The sequence below is a fragment of the Ascaphus truei genome, chromosome 11 (genome assembly GCF_040206685.1).
Source record: "Ascaphus truei isolate aAscTru1 chromosome 11, aAscTru1.hap1, whole genome shotgun sequence".
Lineage (NCBI taxonomy): Eukaryota > Metazoa > Chordata > Amphibia > Anura > Ascaphidae > Ascaphus > Ascaphus truei.
The window spans coordinates 28,466,958-28,479,927 of NC_134493.1; the positions used below are offsets into that span (position 1 = coordinate 28,466,958).

The 12,970-nt window shown below is 57.9% G+C and overlaps 1 protein-coding gene across 2 annotated transcripts in view; it reads left to right on the forward strand.

The window, feature by feature from the left end:
• The first annotated feature begins 7,209 nt into the window (after positions 1-7,209).
• LOC142463117 (cytohesin-3) overlaps positions 7,210-12,970 on the forward strand; it is a 44,378-nt gene continuing 38,617 nt past the window's right edge. Inside the window, exon 1 of one of the 2 annotated variants that reach the window (XM_075565439.1) lies at positions 7,210-7,312. The gene's annotated coding sequence lies outside the window, so the exon portion shown is untranslated. The remainder of the gene's footprint in view (positions 7,313-12,970) is intronic. The other variant, XM_075565440.1, reaches the window with a different exon arrangement.

The following is a 12,970-nucleotide window of genomic DNA, read 5'->3' on the forward strand; positions in this document are numbered from 1 at the left end:
GAGACGTTGTCTTTCCGCTGTCTTTAGATGTCACATTAAATGGAGATTTGCACTATGAATAGGGCTCTCATTTGTATCTCTGTCTTAGGCTGTGATTATACCAAAAAACGTGGGCGGCGCAAAAACGAATGGCAGAAATCCTATGTATGTTTACATACCAGCGAGCTGCAGGGCGGCAGTCTCCTGAAGAGATTTGCGAAATTGTTTCTGGCAGGCGACGGTTGCGTCACGTGAGCGGTTCAGGCAATGAGGGCGCACCGCTCACGGCCACGCCTCCTTGTCTTCTCTCCTGTCTCCTTCACTGCTGAGGCTCCTTGATCAAGATGCCGCTCGGCGGCAGCGCAGAGTGACGTCACCGGATCGCGCTGCCGCTCAGCAGCATCTGGTATAATTGAGGCCTTAGAGGAGAGCTGCACTTTGGAGGAATTGTTTGTCATTGTTGTGTTGGCTGCACAAGCGGCGTTCTTCTCGCCTGAAACTGTTCTCCCCACACTTTGTTACTGCTACACACGTGTGCTCCGTTCCTGCACTCGCTCCTCTGGAGGAAATCCCATATTCTCTCAGACTTCCTACCCAACAAATCTATCCTATCCTGTTTCAATTCTGCCCTCTCTCAGGCTAACCTAACCTACTTTTCTTCACTAATCAACACTCACAAGTCTAAACCATGCTGCCTCTTCTCTCTGACTCTACTCAGACAACGTCTGTTACCGGTTTTTCTTTGTCCATTTACCTCTGGACTTTGCTGACTATTTCACGACAAAGGAAGAGTCTATTTGTCTATGTATCCTTCTCATAGTCTACACCTCCTCTTCCTAACTCCTACAGTCTTCCTTAATAATTTTTCCCCTCTCACAGAGGAGGAAGTGTTGCTGCTGATGGCCTCCTCATCCTGTACCATCATCATTAACATCATTTATTTTTTTTTAAAGTAAAAACACGCCTCCAGTTTAAGGAGCACCACAATACTTTACAGTCAGCCTAAGAACAGACTAAAATAATATGCAATTATTTTGTTAGACAGTAAAAGCCAGAAGGAGGAAATCTCTTACTGTGCCCGAAACAGTGTTTTAAAGTCCTGAGCTTTGGTGGTGGCAAGTTCCCGACCTCTGAAGCTGCACACGAGAAGGCCTGCCCACCCAGCGTACCCTTGGCACAGAGAGACAGACTTCCCCTGAGGACCTGAGATCGTACCCAGTATTTTTCTGAGGCATCAAGAGACTGCAGATGGGCAGGCCTTGCGTTATGTTCAAAGATATCTTCTGTCTACCCCCTTTGTATCTAAAGCCTTCACCCGCCTAGAACCTTTCTCACTCGCTGCCCCACACCCCTGGAATGCCCTTCCCCCACAATATCCGACTAGCACCCTCTCCTTTCACCTTTTTGACTCATCTTAAAACACACCTCTTTAATGAAGCATTTGGGTAGCTCCGTTGGCTACTATACATCGCTTATGCATTGACCATGGCCCCTTGCAGACACACTTACCATAATGATACCTACATTTGTGGTTTTGTTTTCATTATATTAAACTATCAATACTAACAAACAAGCTTCAATATATTCTGCTTCCCCGTTGTGATGTCAAATAGAAAAAAGCATATACTGTAGATGGTTGTTGGTGAGTGTACCTTTAAGAAGGATTTGTCTGTAGTGGTTCAGAGTATCTGCATTAGAGCAGCTTCATAGGGTGGGCTGTGTGCACAGACAATCAGCTGATTGCTGACTCCAGCTGCAGATCAAAGCCCCACACAGGGATCCCATGGTTACAGGAACCATGTCTCAGGCCAGACAGCTCCTGTAATGGTTTAACCCCTTCTAACCGGCATTTCAATTTGCTAAATGGATCATCTGAAACCACTGCAGGTAAAACTCTTAATTGTGTCATGTAGATATCAGAGGGATTTGCTGCTGCATTTTTAAGAAGAAAAGGTGTTTTTTTTTTTTAAAATGTTTATTTGATTACTAGCTGAGAGACCCGGCGTTGCCCGGGATGTAATGTTCCCGTTCCTCTCTCTCCTCCCCCCTCTCTCTGTTTGTCCCCTATTCACATCAATCCAGTCCCCCCCCTCCCTCCCTCCTTTACAGCTTCATGTAGCGTGTGTGCGTCAGTCACTGTGTGTTTGCTCGCGCGTCAGTGAGTCTGAGGCAGAAACACAAACACACACAGACTGACTGACGCACACACAGTCAGTGTGTGCCTCAGTCAGTGTGTGCGTGCGTCAGTCAGGCTTTGTGTGCGCGTCAGTCAGTGTGTGCGTGCGTGCGTGCGGCAGTCAGTCAGTGTGTGCGCGCGGGGCGTCAAAGGCAGGGGGGGGCGTCAAAGGGAGGGGGGGGGCGTCAAAGGGAGGGGGGGGGCGTCAAAGGGAGGGGGGGGGGCGTCAAAGGGAGGGGGGGGGGCGTCAAAGGGAGGGGGGGGGGCGTCAAAGGGAGGGGGGGGGGCGTCAAAGGGAGGGGGGGGGGCGTCAAAGGGAGGGGGGGGGCGTCAAAGGGAGGGGGGGGGGGCGTCAAAGGGAGGGGGGGGGGCGTCAAAGGGAGGGGGGGGGGCGTCAAAGGGAGGGGGGGGGGCGTCAAAGGGAGGGGGGGGGGGCGTCAAAGGGAGGGGGGGGGCGTCAAAGGGAGGGGGGGGGGCGTCAAAGGGAGGGGGGGGGGCGTCAAAGGGAGGGGGGGGGGCGTCAAAGGGAGGGGGGGGGGCGTCAAAGGGAGGGGGGGGGCGTCAAAGGGAGGGGGGGGGCGTCAAAGGGAGGGGGGGGGGCGTCAAAGGGAGGGGGGGGGGCGTCAAAGGGAGGGGGGGGGGCGTCAAAGGGAGGGGGGGGGGCGTCAAAGGGAGGGGGGGGGCGTCAAAGGGAGGGGGGGGGCGTCAAAGGGAGGGGGGGGGGCGTCAAAGGGAGGGGGGGGGGCGTCAAAGGGAGGGGGGGGGGCGTCAAAGGGAGGGGGGGGCGTCAAAGGGAGGGGGGGGCGTCAAAGGGAGGGGGGGGGGCGTCAAAGGGAGGGGGGGGGCGTCAAAGGGAGGGGGGGGCGTCAAAGGGAGGGGGGGCGTCAAAGGGAGGGGGGGGGCGTCAAAGGGAGGGGGGGGGCGCGTCAAAGGGAGGGGGGGGGCGCGTCAAAGGGAGGGGGGGCGTCAAAGGGAGGGGGGGGGCGCGTCAAAGGGAGGGGGGGGCGTCAAAGGGAGAGGGGGGGGCGTCAAAGGGAGGGGGGGGGCGTCAAAGGGAGGGGGGGGGCGTCAAAGGGAGGGGGGGGGGGCGCCTCAAAGGCATGGATTCCTCCCCCTGCATTTCCTGCAGTGGACAGGAGGGGGGGGCAGTGGACAGGAGGGGGGGGGGGCAGTGGACAGGAGGGGGGGGGGGCAGTGGACAGGAGGGGGGGGGGGCAGTGGACAGGAGGGGGGGGGGGGCAGTGGACAGGAGGGGGGGGGCAGTGGACAGGAGGGGGGGGGCAGTGGACAGGAGGGGGGGGGGCAGTGGACAGGAGGGGGGGGGGCAGTGGACAGGAGGGGGGGGGCAGTGGACAGGAGGGGGGGGGGCAGTGGACAGGAGGGGGGGGGCAGTGGACAGGAGGGGGGGGGGCAGTGGACAGGAGGGGGGGGGCAGTGGACAGGAGGGGGGGGGCAGTGGACAGGAGGGGGGGGCAGTGGACAGGAGGGGGGGGCAGTGGACAGGAGGGGGGGGGGCAGTGGACAGGAGGGGGGGGGGCAGTGGACAGGAGGGGGGGGGGGGCAGTGGACAGGAGGGGGGGGGGGGCAGTGGACAGGAGGGGGGGGGGGCAGTGGACAGGAGGGGGGGGGGGCAGTGGACAGGAGGGGGGGGGCAGTGGACAGGAGGGGGGGGGCAGTGGACAGGAGGGGGGGGGCAGTGGACAGGAGGGGGGGGCAGTGGACAGGAGGGGGGGGGCAGTGGACAGGAGGGGGGGGGCAGTGGACAGGAGGGGGGGGCAGTGGACAGGAGGGGGGGGCGCAGTGGACAGGAGGGGGGGGGGGCAGTGGACAGGAGGGGGGGGGGGCAGTGGACAGGAGGGGGGGGGGGCAGTGGACAGGAGGGGGGGGGGCAGTGGACAGGAGGGGGGGGGCAGTGGACAGGAGGGGGGGGCAGTGGACAGGAGGGGGGGGGCAGTGGACAGGAGGGGGGGGGCAGTGGACAGGAGGGGGGGGGCAGTGGACAGGAAGGGGGGGGCAGTGGACAGGAGGGGGGGGCAGTGGACAGGAGGGGGGGGGCAGTGGACAGGAGGGGGGGGGCAGTGGACAGGAGGGAGGGGGCAGTGGACAGGAGGGGGGGGGCAGTGGACAGGAGGGGGGGGGCAGTGGACAGGAGGGGGGGGGGCAGTGGACAGGAGGGGGGGGCAGTGGACAGGAGGGGGGACAGGAGGGGGGACGCAGTGGACAGGAGGGGGGACGCAGTGGACAGGAGGGGGGGGCAGTGGACAGGAGGGGGGGGCAGTGGACAGGAGGGGGGGGCAGTGGACAGGAGGGGGGGGCAGTGGACAGGAGGGGGGGGCAGTGGACAGGAGGGGGGGGCAGTGGACAGGAGGGGGGGCAGTGGACAGGAGGGGGGGGCAGTGGACAGGAGGGGGGACAGGAGGGGGGACAGGAGGGGGGGGCAGTGGACAGGAGGGGGGGGGCAGTGGACAGGAGGGGGGGGGCAGTGGACAGGAGGGGGGGGGCAGTGGACAGGAGGGGGGGGGCAGTGGACAGGAGGGGGGGGCAGTGGACAGGAGGGAGGGGGCAGTGGACAGGAGGGGGGGGGCAGTGGACAGGAGGGGGGGGGCAGTGGACAGGAGGGGGGGGGGCAGTGGACAGGAGGGGGGGGGGCAGTGGACAGGAGGGGGGGGGGCAGTGGACAGGAGGGGGGGGGGCAGTGGACAGGAGGGGGGGGGGCAGTGGACAGGAGGGGGGGGGCAGTGGACAGGAGGGGGGGGGGCAGTGGACAGGAGGGGGGGGGGCAGTGGACAGGAGGGGGGGGGGCAGTGGACAGGAGGGGGGGGGCAGTGGACAGGAGGGGGGGGGCAGTGGACAGGAGGGGGGGGCAGTGGACAGGAGGGGGGGGCAGTGGACAGGAGGGGGGGGCAGTGGACAGGAGGGGGGGGCAGTGGACAGGAGGGGGGGGGGGCAGTGGACAGGAGGGGGGGGGGGCCAGTGGACAGGAGGGGGGGGGGCCAGTGGACAGGAGGGGGGGGGGGCAGTGGACAGGAGGGGGGGGGGCAGTGGACAGGAGGGGGGGGGCAGTGGACAGGAGGGGGGGGCAGTGGACAGGAGGGGGGGGGCAGTGGACAGGAGGGGGGGGGCAGTGGACAGGAGGGGGGGGGCAGTGGACAGGAAGGGGGGGGCAGTGGACAGGAGGGGGGGGGCAGTGGACAGGAGGGGGGGGGCAGTGGACAGGAGGGAGGGGGCAGTGGACAGGAGGGAGGGGGCAGTGGACAGGAGGGGGGGGGCAGTGGACAGGAGGGGGGGGGGCAGTGGACAGGAGGGGGGGGCAGTGGACAGGAGGGGGGACAGGAGGGGGGACGCAGTGGACAGGAGGGGGGACGCAGTGGACAGGAGGGGGGGGCAGTGGACAGGAGGGGGGGGCAGTGGACAGGAGGGGGGGGCAGTGGACAGGAGGGGGGGGCAGTGGACAGGAGGGGGGGGCAGTGGACAGGAGGGGGGGCAGTGGACAGGAGGGGGGGGGCAGTGGACAGGAGGGGGGACAGGAGGGGGGGGCAGTGGACAGGAGGGGGGGGCAGTGGATAGGAGGGGGGGGCAGTGGACAGTGACACACACACACACACACACACACACACACACACACACACACACACCTCAGTTGATGCGCCCTTTCTCAGTTCCGTTTGGCGCCGGAGGTGGGGAGCGACACCTACCTGTACTTCCGGGCGCCGCCGCCGTCTGACTCGGCGCCGCGAGGGAGGAAGGGGGTCCGCCATCTTACGCGCCGCGTGGCAGCTGCGGGAAGCGAGGTGATTTGGAGCGGGGAGAGGTGATTTGGAGGGGGGAGAGGTGATTTGGAGCGGGGAGAGGTGATGCCGCTGGGGAGGGGGAAGAGGTGATGCCGCTGGGGAGGGGGAAGAGGTGATGCCGCTGGGGAGGGGGAAGAGGTGATGCCGCTGGGGAGGGGGAAGAGGTGATGCCGCTGGGGAGGGGGAAGAGGTGATGCCGCTGGGGAGGGGGAAGAGGTGATGCCGCTGGGGAGGGGGAAGAGGTGATGCCGCTGGGGAGGGGGAAGAGGTGATGCCGCTGGGGAGGGGGAAGAGGTGATGCCGCTGGGGAGGGGGAAGAGGTGATGCCGCTGGGGAGGGGGAAGAGGTGATGCCGCTGGGGAGGGGGAAGAGGTGATGCCGCTGGGGAGGGGGAAGAGGTGATGCCGCTGGGGAGAGGGGGAAGAGGTGATGCCGCTGGGGAGGGGGAAAAGGTGATTTGGAGAGGGGAGAGAGGTGTGTGTGTGTGTGTGTGTGTGTGTGTGTGTGTGTGTGTGTGTGTGTGTGTGTGTGTGTGTTATTTTTTTGGCCCGTCACTCCGCCTCAGGCCAATGAGAGGTGTGGGGGGCGGGCCAAGGGGGTGGTGTGAGTGTGTGAGGCCAATGAGAGGTGTGCGGGGGCGGGCGGGCCAAGGGACCAATGAGATTGCCGCTAGGGACACCGGACATCCAGCAGGCAGGCATGCATGCAGGCAGGCAGGCAGGCAAACATACAGTGCTTTCACTAATATAGTATAAGATATGTGAGAGCTTCCTAGGTGTATTAACCAGGAATAAAGATGAAACTGTTTAGATGTGGTATGACAGTCCCTTTAATGGCAATAGTTAGGTGTCTGGGTAAAGCGCTTTGTACTGCAGAGTATGTTCTTTTGCTTCTGAGTGACGTATCACAATGCAAACCAGTGAAGTTAGTTCAGGTGCTATAAAGTCTCGGACATGACATGCAATACAATGCAGCCATGGCCACATTAAAACACATTCAGATTTACACAGAGATGGTCTTGACACAGGTTCCTACAGTGGGTTGACATGCAGCCGTTACAAGAACTAACAGGTTAGCACAGTCTCCTCATTGTGGCATGGAAAATATTGTTTCCAAGTGTATAATATTAGTAATCTCTTGTTAGGAAGTGATTACTTTTTCATCTCTATGGCAAGTATTAATATTTGCTTTTGTTGTCTTTTCTCCTTCAGATATGCTTACTGTATCTAAACGTTGGCAGCTTATCGTACACACCTTTGCTTAATATATTTATTTATTTTTAGTGCCGGAAGATCTTTCACTAGAAGAGCGAGAAGAACTGCTGAACATACGTCGCAGGAAAAAAGAACTTATAGATGACATAGAGGTAACGTCAATAAGTCAAACGCTCTGGGTGTTGGAAACTGTTTCTCTATTAACACATTTCCAGCTGGTGTGGTCTGCAGTATTCTAAAGATTGATGGGGAGATATGACTTTACCCCCCATGCTTTCTGCGCCTACTGCGGCGCAGTTTGGGGCCTTATTAAGCGGGTGCTCCCCCCACACAAGCTCATTACACTATACTGCCTGGGGTAGTAACACCGTTTGTTAGCAATAGTCTGACGAGTTTGCAATAAAGTTTTTTATTGAAGGGTTCTCAGAACAAATCTTTTCTAGCAGGGGGTGCACAATGTAAAAAGGTTAGGAACCGCTAACCTACATGTTTTCTATGACAAATATGTTGCTATATTATACGTTTCCTTTGTTATTCGAATCTGATCAGCTACTTATTTGTATTCCCCTTTATATATTTGGCCAGTGATGGCGGCTTAATTGCTTTCCACAAAACATCAAGCGAAAAAGTGTAGATGAATAATTTTGCCTATTAAGACAAGACTTTACAAACAGTCTTACCAGAAAAGCGTTTGGGTACTGTACAGACATTAAACATATACAGTATATTTTTTTAAATAAAGACCTATATTTAACACCATGAATATACCACAACCATTCATTTACTTTGGGTCTAGAAAGGCCTCTCTTACAAACATAACTCAATCATTTCAATCCCTTGCATGTCCATAGGTAAAAAGGATATGTGTGATTACTGGGGAGTGTAGAGCTGTGCAAGTGAACTTCTTACCCCAAGTTACTCTTACTTTAAATACTGCAATATAGTACAATATCCAAGTATTAGAACACCATGAGTAGAGTGTAATATAGAAACGTAAAGGAATCGGACACAGGTTACAGTACACAACAGAACCCGGTCTGATCTCTCCTATTCAAAGCTTTTTATTTATCTGTGTGAAGTAGAGTACTTACTGTACATGACACAACCGACTTTACTGCACGTGCCTATGTTTTACTTGATCTGGCAATTCTGGTTATAGTTGGAAATCATTGATCCTCTTTGTATCTCCAAATACAACTGTAGTTAAGTGAATTTTAACAGGTAAAATTTTGGTAGCATAATATAATTGTGCTTTTAAAATTGTTTAGCACAGTAATTCCCAACCTTTTTACATTGCGCATGTGACGGTAAGGTAGATTTGGCTGCTTTTAATAAAAGTCAAGCCCACCAGTACCCCTACCTGTCAATAATTTAAGGTATTTATTAATGTATGTATACGGTGCACACATTGGGTTGATATTATATTTTGGAGCCCGGTTCCAGCACTTTGGGAACCAGGGGATAACCGTGATGTTTTAAATGTGCGGGCCTTTGTGTGGAGAATGGTTACGACTGTATCCAATCTCCACGCAACAGAGATCCTGGGCGAGATAACGGGAGTGGCTTGGGACATTGTCGAGTGAGTAACCTCGCCTCGCTCAAGATTGGTCCAGTGCAGGCGAGCCCTCACTCACTGATTGATTGGACCGTGAACACATCCACTTTTGGTGAATGGAGACCGAGGGATATGAGGAGGAACCCGGCCTTGGTTCCAGCGACTTGTTTCAGAGTACTGATAAAGCCGAAGTGGACCCTTTAAATATCCAAAGTCATCCGAGGGTGTTCCGGAGACTTGCCGAGGAGTTTGGAGGGAAGCGAAGGTGGGAACTTTAAAACTGTTGACTAGCAGAGAAGAAAGCAGGACTGCCTATACTACAGAGGACAGCGGCACAAGTTTGGGAATGTGTATCGGGGTAAACTTCTGGACAGAGGTCCCCGCACCAAGGACTTGAGGTTGTTACCCCAGTTGGGTGAGTTTGTGTGTGTTTTACATACTGGATGTTTGTGGAAACCTTTTCCAATAAATTCACTTTTGTTCATCGCTGCAGTTCTGTTTCGTTATACAGGCAAACCCCGCATTAACGTACGCAATGGGTCCAGAGCATGTATGTAAAGCGAAAATGTACTTAAAGTGAAGCACCACCTTTTCCCCACTTATCGATGCTTCGGTGCAGGTTGGGAGCCGGTATTGCTGTTCAGGACGTGCTGACAGGCGCATGCGCGAGCTGCTGTTTGCCTGTTGGGCGAGGGGAATCAGCGCGTCACTACTACGGTGGTCTGTAGGGCAGAATAAGTGTCCGTACTCGAGAAGCGAGCGTACGTACACAGGGGTATGGGGCTATTGAAAATATGTCCTTACTGTGTACTTAAAGTGAGTGTCCTTAAACCGGGGTATGCCTATTCTGATCCCTGATGTAATTTTCCTAGTATCCCTTGAGAGTGCACCCCCTGCTAGAAAATTTGTTCTGCAAACCCCAAATTAACAAATTGAATTGCCAACTCGTCAAATTATTGCTAACAAACCTGTGTGCCCGATCGCAGTCAGTATAGTTTCCTGAGCTCGTGGGGGAGAACACACGCCTAATAATCTCTCAACTACCCCTCAATGTGTTCAGACAGCATGGGCGGTACAGCTGTCACTCAATGCGGGAGCTTCCAAAGTCACGCCCCTCAATGCCTTGCCACTGTGGATGCAAAGCATTGTGGGGAGCAACTTTTGAAATCTGCTGTAATTGACAGCGATACCCCCCACGCTGAGGTGCAGTTTGGGGCTTTTCTAAGTGTGCAGTCCCCACACAGGCTCACGAACCCTAGTGAGAGAATCTATTTACACACAAACACACCTATACTGTACGTACACACATTAATAATCCAAATAATTCAGAGCACTGATGCACTTTAGTCTCTGAATAAATCAGCAAGGTAATAATGAATGAGTAGGTACTGTAGCAGAAAACCCCAGGTGGCTGCTGTTGCTGACTGCAAACAATACAGAACCACGCCTACAGTTCAATCCTTTTACTCTCATATTACTAATTCCTCATGACCAGGGAGGTTCCAGGCGGTTCCCCTCTCCCCCCGCCTTGTACCCACATGCAACGTACAAATAAAGACAGGAAACGGGAGCTGGAGGTAAAATGGCCGCGGCTATTTATTTATACAGAAAACCTAATGGGGTAAATGCACTCCCTGCCAGAGTGTGCTCCTTTGTCAGGAGGGGGAGGGGACGGTCAGCCGGCCCTCGAACCGCTGACCTCGTGTCCCCTACGCGAGCGGGCTCTCGAGGTCATGGATAACTGACCTTGCCCACTCGTACTCCCCCCGGGCTCAAACGGCCCAGCTCCCAGTCTGGCAAGAACAAGCACCTACCCCCCAAGAGCCGCCGCGACAAAGGCAAAACTGGACAATGACCCCTCCTGCTCGGAACCTCGTCCTTTCACTCAGCACATTATCAGCTGTTCGTGCTGTAACGGAACAAAGAACCATTAACACGGCATACAATGCATATGTCCACATTCCTGGGAATACCCTGCCCTGCTCAACCTTCTACTGCAGTTCATTACATGATTGCAATCACTAACTAAGGGGATGGGTGGGTGGGAAATCGTCTGGCGGGCAGCCAAAGAGGATGTGCTGCCCGCCAGCCTGGCCTTAAGTAGGCCTTCCTGGAACTCCTCCCCTGTGCTGGGGAGGGAGGTGTGGGGGCGGGCCAGCGAGGGGAAGGCCGGACCCCCCCCGGTCATGAAGCCCCCCCGCCTATGGCTAGGGGGTGCCGCTTGACCAGGGAGGTTCCAGGCGGTTCCCCTCTCCCCCCGCCTTGTACCCACATGCAACGTACAAATAAAGACAGGAAACGGGAGCTGGAGGTAAAATGGCCGCGGCTATTTATTTATACAGAAAACCTAATGGGGTAAATGCACTCCCTGCCAGAGTGTGCTCCTTTGTCAGGAGGGGGAGGGGACGGTCAGCCGGCCCTCGAACCGCTGACCTCGTGTCCCCTACGCGAGCGGGCTCTCGAGGTCATGGATAACTGACCTTGCCCACTCGTACTCCCCCCGGGCTCAAACGGCCCAGCTCCCAGTCTGGCAAGAACAAGCACCTACCCCCCAAGAGCCGCCACCGACGGGCCTATTTAACCCCCCTTAAACTAGGCCCGTACCGCCAACCCTCCAGACCCTCTCGAAGCCTTCCCGGAAACTGAAATAAGTCTATCCCGCCTGGTACGCCTAGCAGCGGGACCCATGCTCCTCTACCAGCCCAGCCTGTTCTTACCATTTACCTGGGGCTGCCAATCGCGCCTGGAGAAGTAATTACTCAACTTGCCATGGTTTTTAAAGATGCCCTGAGAATCGCTTTTTTCGCTGCACTATCCCTCACCCGGTCCCGGACATACCCACCTCCGGAGCCGCAGGTCGCCTTTGCCCAGCGCTATCTGGGATTTCGCCTTTTTTACTGCTGCAGGCTTCTTACCCGCCCTCAGCGACCCCTGGGGAATAGACCCTGGCAGTGGACTGGGCCACGCCTCCTCCCTTGCTCGCTCTGTGTCGCACACTGCAAGCCTTGACGCCTTGCCCTATCTCCTCGATGCCGCCCTACACGCAACTCCTTACCATTACCCGATACGCCATATGCCGTACCTTCCACGGCGTGTCCCCATCAACCGCCCGCCGGGGCTGTTCCACCATCTGTGCAGTGCGTGATGCTGCCGGGTGGGTCCGCTACCGTGCCCCTGACCCCGGCCGTGGCTGAAGAATTGAAAGACACCGGGGTCCGGCTGATGGAACTGGAGTGGGATTCGCGGTGCCAGTGACATCCGGCCGTGGCCATTGTGGCCTCTCGTGAGGAAGAGACCTGGGCCGCGACTTGGTTCGCCCATCACCCGATGCCGTCTCCACGTAGTCGAACCATGCTGGGTTCTCTGCTCTCCGAAACACATTGGCACCAACCGCGGTTGCGGTTGGCCGTCTTGGTCTCCTTGGCCCTGCCGACTCTGCAGGCGAAATCCTGACAGTGACACCGCCCGCGTCAGCAACGGGCGGCCGTGTGGCGTGCCGTGACGCCCTGTTCTGCGTCACGGTGGCTGGAAGTCGCCGCCCCTCCTTCGCGGGCCGACCTGCGCGCCGATCCGCCGTGTCCTGCGTCCCAGCGGTCGAAGTCCTCCCCACCATCGCTGAGGCCCGACCTGGCCGCTGTGACGCCCTGCCTCGCGGTACCGTGACCGATGGCTGCCGCCCTGCGTGCGGTTGCTGAACTTCGCCTGCCGCCTTGCACTGCAGCACCCTCCGCGCTCCTTTCCTGTGGAGCGCGGCCTCTCTGCCTGCCGCCTGTCTAGCGCGCAATGCTGCCTGGAGACTGTCGCCTGACGCGTTGTGCTGCAGCGCCCTCTGCTTCCCCTTCCCGCGGGGAGCAGCTATACACGCGCGCCCATACACTCGCCTGCATCCACGTGCGCCAATACCCACGCGCGCCCACACCCTGCGTCCCCGCAGTCGAAGTCTTCCCCACCATTGCTGAGGCCCGACCTGGCCGCTGTGACGCCCTGCCTCGTGGTACCGTGACCGAGGGCTGCCGCCCTGCGTGCGGTTGCTGAACTTCGCCTGCCGCCTTGCACTGCAGCACCCTCCGCGCTCCTTTCCTGTGGAGCGCGGACTCTCTGCCTGCCGCCTGTCTAAAGCGCCATGCTGCCTGGGGACTGTCGCCTGACGCGTTGTGCTGCAGCGCCCTCTGCTTCCCCTTCCCGCGGGGAGCAGCTATACACGCGCGCATCTACGCGCGCCCATACACTCGCCTGCATCCACGTGCGCCAATAC